The sequence below is a fragment of the Phytophthora infestans genome, genomic scaffold (assembly GCF_000142945.1).
Source record: "Phytophthora infestans T30-4 supercont1.6 genomic scaffold, whole genome shotgun sequence".
Lineage (NCBI taxonomy): Eukaryota > Oomycota > Peronosporomycetes > Peronosporales > Peronosporaceae > Phytophthora > Phytophthora infestans.
The window spans coordinates 4,543,891-4,550,287 of NW_003303753.1; positions in this window are offsets into that span (position 1 = coordinate 4,543,891).

The window sequence follows — 6,397 nt, forward strand, 5'->3', positions numbered from 1 at the left end:
CCGTGTTTTCCGCCTTATCCTTGGGAAGGCCAAACACAAAGTCCATACTCATGGACTGCCAACATCCCTTGGGGACAGGCAAACTCGCCAATGGCGCTGCCGTGCTCGGCGCGGACTTCGTCCGTTGACACGTCTCACACGTGCGTACATGGGTGCCGACCCACTTATACATCTTGGGCCACCAGTACATCGAGCTCACCGAGCCATAGGTCTTCTCCCGACCTAAGTGCCCGCCCACGGGCGTATCATGAACCTCATCGAGGATTCGATACTTTAGATCCTCATCATGAGGAACGACTACACGAGGGTTATCCTCAGAGTCGGTGCTGTAGTACAGCAGGCCGCCATCGAGTGAGTATCGATGCAGCCTCGCGCGTAAGCGCCCAGACAATTCCTTGTCAGAGTCTTTAAACTCTTCGCTCCCAAGAGCCCGTAGCAGCGCTACGCACATGTCGTCTTGTGCATACGCTCCGCGTATCAAGTCAGGCACTGACGACGTCACTGTCGTGACATGAGCTAGCTCGTAGTCCGGCCTGCGCGAGAGCGCATCGGCCACTACATTAAGCCGCCCCGGCTTGTACTTCACCTCGAAGTTATACTCGGCAAAGAAGGAAAGCCATCTTGCCATTCTCTGAGAGAAATGAGGCGACTGTGTCGCAGTGCGTAACGACGCATGATCAGTAAAGATCACAAAAGGCTTAGAGCCTAGCAGGTGTACCCTGAATTTGACTAGAGCATACTTCATTGCAAGTAGCTCTTTGTCATGAACTGGATAGCTCTTCTCTGCAGCTTTGAGCTGGCGAGACTCAAACGCGATCACGCGTTCACGCCCTTCGGCGTCTGCTTGTAGTAAAGCACAACCGATTGCAAAATCGGAGGCGTCACAGACGACGCTAAACGGACTATCCGGGTCCGGTAGCGCAAGGATCGGAGCCTGGAGAAGGCTCTCCTTCACAGCCTCAAAGGCTCCGTCGTGCTCGACGTTCCAGCACCATGGTGCGTCCTTCTTAAGGAGATCTGATAATGGCCGAGCCATCTCCGCGTAGTTCGCGCTGTACTTGTGCAAGTAATTGGCTAATCCTAGCCACTTGCGTAAGTCTTTTTGGTTCTTGGGAACCGGCCAGTCCACGATGGCCTTGACTTTGGCAGGATCTGCCCGTAAGCCACGCTTCCCAATGAAGCACCCGAGGAAAGGTATCTCCTCCGCGCCAAAGACGCACTTGTCCAAGTTGGCATACAACTTATTAGTGCGCATGCACTCGAGCACCGCTCGCAAGTGGTCAATGTGGTTATCCACGTCTGACTTTCCGTGCTCGGCACGACTATGGACGAATATATCGTCAAAGTACGTCTGAGCGTACGTCCGGTGGGGCCGAAACAACTGCGTCACAAGACGATTGAACGTTGCTGGTGCGTTCGACAGCCCCTGGGGCATGACCAGCCACTCCCAGAGCATACCGCTCGGAGTACTCACCGCTGTCAGCGGAATGTCGCTCGCTCTCATGAGCAATTGGTAGTAACCATCGACCAAGTCGAGCGCGCTGTACAACGTACAGCCTACCATGTTGTTCTGCAGAACATCCTTGCGAGGAATCGGCGTTTGCGCCGGGATAGTGGCCGCATTTAGCTTGTTAAAAGCATGAACAATGCGCCACTTGCCGTTCGGCTTTCTGACACAGAACGTGGGTGTCGAGTGCGGAGACTTACTCTCGCGCACCATCCCTGCCTCGTGCTTCGCACGGAAGAATGCGTCAATGACGTCACACTGCTCTCTCGGCAAAGGCCATTGCCTTGTTACGCAGTATTTGGTTCCAGGAACCAGGTCAATCTCATGACACACGCCTCGATCCGGAGGCAGACCCGTCGGTGGGTCTTTCGAGACAACATCTCCATACTCCTTCACCACTGGGTAGAAGGGATCCGAAGGATCTTTGAGGATCGCCGATCCACTTCTTGCGCTCAGCGCCTTCTTGGTGTCCTCTAGGACCGCGTCGTCCACGACGGATGAGGAGTTCAACTCCTCCTCAGGTCCCAGCAAGACCACCTCGGCTAGCTCGCCTGCCTTTAAGGCTTCGCCGAACTCGGCAATGGACATCTCGTCCAGCTCTAGCAGAGTATCTGCAGCGGGCAGAGTATCAAGGCTGATATCGCCTTCTACCTCCCCCGTCACTCCGTTCACGAGTGTATACAGCTGTTCACAGCAATCACGTGGAGCATCACCGCTCGTCACGTTGGACACATCGTCCGACGTCGAAGACGTCACAGACGCCCTGCGTCTTCTTCTCCTCTCCCTCCGCGACCGAGCCCGGCCGGATGAGGGCGGTGTGGCGACATCTCCGTCACCACCACCGGGTGCAGCAGCACCATCACTCCTCGAAGAGGATACAGTGTCTCGCAAGACACTCGGCTGAAAGCCAAGAGTTTCTTGACCTTCACACAGTGAACTAGGTGTCACTTCACCTGCATCTCCTGGGCCACGCCCATGATGCCTCGACTCGCAGTCGACCGCGACCCTCGGGTCACGCAGCGGTAGGTCATCGACCAGATTCATACCACTCAGTGGATTACGCGCCACTCCGCGCTCGTCCTCACCAGGACCCAGCAGTTGGTCATTGACCTGACCTGCACCGCTCAGCGGATAGCGTGCCGCACCACGTACGCCCTCAGGGCAAACAGCAACCTCGTTGCTAACAATTTCGGACATACCAATGTCCAGCACTACGGCCGCCTCGGCCTCGTGCTCGCGCCAAAAGCGCTTCTGCTTCCTAGCAGAGGTGGGTTCATGACTCATCAAAGCTCCACTAGGAGCAGGGTGCGACGCACCCAGCGTTTTCGACTTCCAGTCGATCCATGGCTCATGGCGTTCCAGCCATGCCATGCCAAGGATGAGGTCATACCTCGCATCCAGGTCTAAGACCAAGCAGCGTTCCACGCTATCGAAGTTCTCAAACTTCACTTCAAGGTCGACAGAGACCTTCGACACAGTCACCAGTGTCCCCGTCGCGAGACGGACAGAGATCGTATCTCTCGTTGGCACTTCCAGTGCCTCAGCATACAGCTGACTCCCTTCTAGGGTGGAGCGACGGGCGTAGTTGCCCGAGGCTCCCGAGTCAATCAAGACTCTCCATGGCTTTGCAAAGCCCTTCACGTTCGCTTGAACGACCAGCAAGCCCGGCTTGCACACACTCTTCTCGTAAGAGAGCTCAGCTCTCTTCGGGGCTGAGCCCCGTTGCCCTCTACCTCTTCGAGGCACAACAGAACTCAGTTCTTCCCCAGTAGGCCGCCCCGCGCCTACTGGGAGTTGCCGTTTCCCGGCGATGACCCGGAGGGTTGGCTCGCCGGAGCCTCGCGCTTCTTGCGCAGAGGGCAATAGGCCCTCAAGTGCTTAGTGCTATTGCACACAAAGCATCGGCGGATGCCGGCGCGCTGCTCCGCAGCAAGAAGCTCCGCTTCTTCATCTTCAGCATAGCTGAGGTCCATCGGCTCCGGACCGCCCGAAGAGCTTGCGCTACCAGCGCTCCAACCAGGTCGCGCCGACCTGAAGTTGTGCTCGGCATTCAATGCCACATCCACCGCCTCTTCGAAAGAGTTAGGGTGTACACGGAACACTTCCGTTCGAGCTGCGCTCACACGAAGTCCCTCCATGAACACGGTCACGCTGACCAGTTCTGGAAGAGGGTCCGCCGCCATTCCGGCGATAAGAGCTCTCAACTCTTGGACATAGTCCAATAACTCCTTCTTACCCTGGCGGGTAGCAAGGAACTTTGACCGGATACGGTACGCCTGATTAGGCGGCGCGAACACGCGCGAAAGCTGTTGCTTCAGCTTATCCCAAGTGGGAAATGCAGCGTCAACAGACGTGCCGCACGTTAGTGCCCATTCGCGAGCGCGACCTTCAAGCCTGGAGATAGCCAGCGCCACGCGCTGATGCTCAGACTGGAGCAGGGCCGATCCCATGTCCATCTCGACCTCACGGGTCCAGAGAAGGAGATTCTCTCCATCCTTCCCCTCGAAGGTTTTTACGCTTACCATGAGCGGTTTCAGTCTCATAGACTCTTCACGCGTCATCGACGCCGCCGCCGTTGCGGCGCTCATCTTCTCTTGGACATGCTCCAAGAGCGCGTTCTCGTAGCGGGAGAACGATTCCAGCCTGGCAGTGACCGCCTCTGGACCTTGCGATGCAAGATGAGCCACGCCCTCCGGGCCAAGCAAGGACATAAGCTTAGTAAGCGCGTCCTGCTGCGCCGGGGGCAAATTCGCGAACACGGGGTGTTCCATCCTCGCAGAGGATATAGTCAACCGACTCAGGAGCGGGATTGACCAACAAGTGCTACCAAGTGCAGCGGGGCTGCCGTAGCTCTAGCGTCAGAGGAAGACGTTCGACTCAAAGAGTCACCAATACTAAGTTCCTTATCCAAAGGACACTTACAGCCCAAGACCAGGGCTCAAAGTTAACACCTTAACTTTTATGCTTCAAAACCAGAAGTGTTTTATTTACTATTATTGCGACCAAGCCGCCTAGGGGTAAATGTATCTGTTTAACTATCTAGCATAGTTAAACCTAATCAAATGCATAACGTGTGGCTTTCGGCCAACGTACTGAGAGACCTTGTTAACTCTCCAGCTTATGTACTGAGAGTTTGTTAGCTCTCCGGGTACTTCGTACCCCTGTGTGTTCCACACCATGTAACCCCGTTACAGAACGTATCGTGTGCCATGAATGAAAAAACTTTATACTTAGACCGGTTCGTCCCGTGGGTTGCGTCAATCATCAGAACTTCAGGAAATTGGTCGAATAGTGTTCGCATGTGCTTTGTTTGCAATGTGATGCAAGTCGCAACTTTCTGCGTATTCAATAGCACACAAAACAACAAATGTTAACTTCATGAATTGACATTAGACCTGATAAAAGCATTCACTCTACCTTGCCACCAACGTCGTCCAAGAAAACCCGACCAACGTTCCCTGGCACATTACCGAATTGCTTCATCCACTTCTTAAGCCGCTTGTCAGTGCTTGAAGGCCCATCGCGTTGTTTGCGAGCCTTTAATTTCTGGACGAGGTTTTGCACATCTTTTGGGGTGGGGTTACTGTCGGTGTGCTTCATTAGGTGGCTGATGATACCAGACTTCTTGACACCTTTTTTTCGAAGTCGATCAACTGTAGTTAGCGTTGACTCGTCGAGGATAATGCGTTTCGATGGATGTGAAGAGAAAGCCAGGCTTGTCAGACGATGATTGTGCTCTAGTCGGCAACGAGTGATCCGCACAGCAAACGTCGTATTCTTTGTATCAACTACCTGGACGCAGACATTAATCTGTAGAGCATATATAACCACTGTCAGTCAGTGAACTACCCGATTGACCCCGACTGGACCCGACCAGTCCCGACCAGGCCGACATATATGTACCTGCGCCTTGCAGCCCTGTGCTCGAGTCTCTTGGTGTGGCCGCTTCGTAGCTACAGACTTGTACTTCCCTGAGTGCGTACAAACGAACGTCCTCGAATACTGTTCCCACGATGCTGGTATTTTAGCTGCTTTTGACTGTGACTTGTCAATCCTGGCATTGCGCTCTGCCACGCTGGTATTAGAGCGCGCCCTGAATATCTACAAGACAGATAGCACAAAATTAGTGGGACAGCGGGGTCAGACATCCGTTCATTAAATCTTGAATGAATCTTGCATACTTGAAACGTTTGGGCTTCATACGCAGCCAGGTACTCGTCGAAGGCCTCCCACGAGGCGAACTCCACCGTGTTGGGTGGTAATGCCACCACGCGTGTGGGGGGACCACCCTCGCTAGTGCTGCTGGTTAAATCGGTTACATCCGACACACTGAAAGCCTCGGAAGACTCTCCATCACCCGAACCAGCACCGCTCGCAGCGGGTGTTGGGAGCCAGACGTCGTCCTGGGAGTCTTCTCGGGGCGGCTCAGAATCGCTGCTGTCGCTCTCGTCGATCTCGCGCGCGACAGCCCCAGTTAGCGGCCTCTTCTGGACGGCTCGGACGCGGAGATCCATTTCCCCCTCCTGCAGCCTTACGATCGTTACGCTGTTCGAAATTTAGTGGCTGTCAGGCTGAATGGTATACATGGTACACACTGTATACATCGTACGGATGGGAGCGCGTCAAAAATTTGTAAGGTAAATTGCCAATTAGGGGCCGGTGGCCAGTTAAGGGCCGGATTCGGTTAGCCAATAGGCAATTCGGAATTTCAGGCTTATCTATTTTCATTGGCCACTACTAAGGTATCATATAAGAGATTACTTAGCAACCCATAGTGAAAACAAGCGGCCCTTAATTGGCACGGCCGTCACATTTTATGCACTGTTTTAATTTGTCCTTACTGAACGCACCATAGCTGATGTAAAACAATTTAATAACCAGGGAAATATA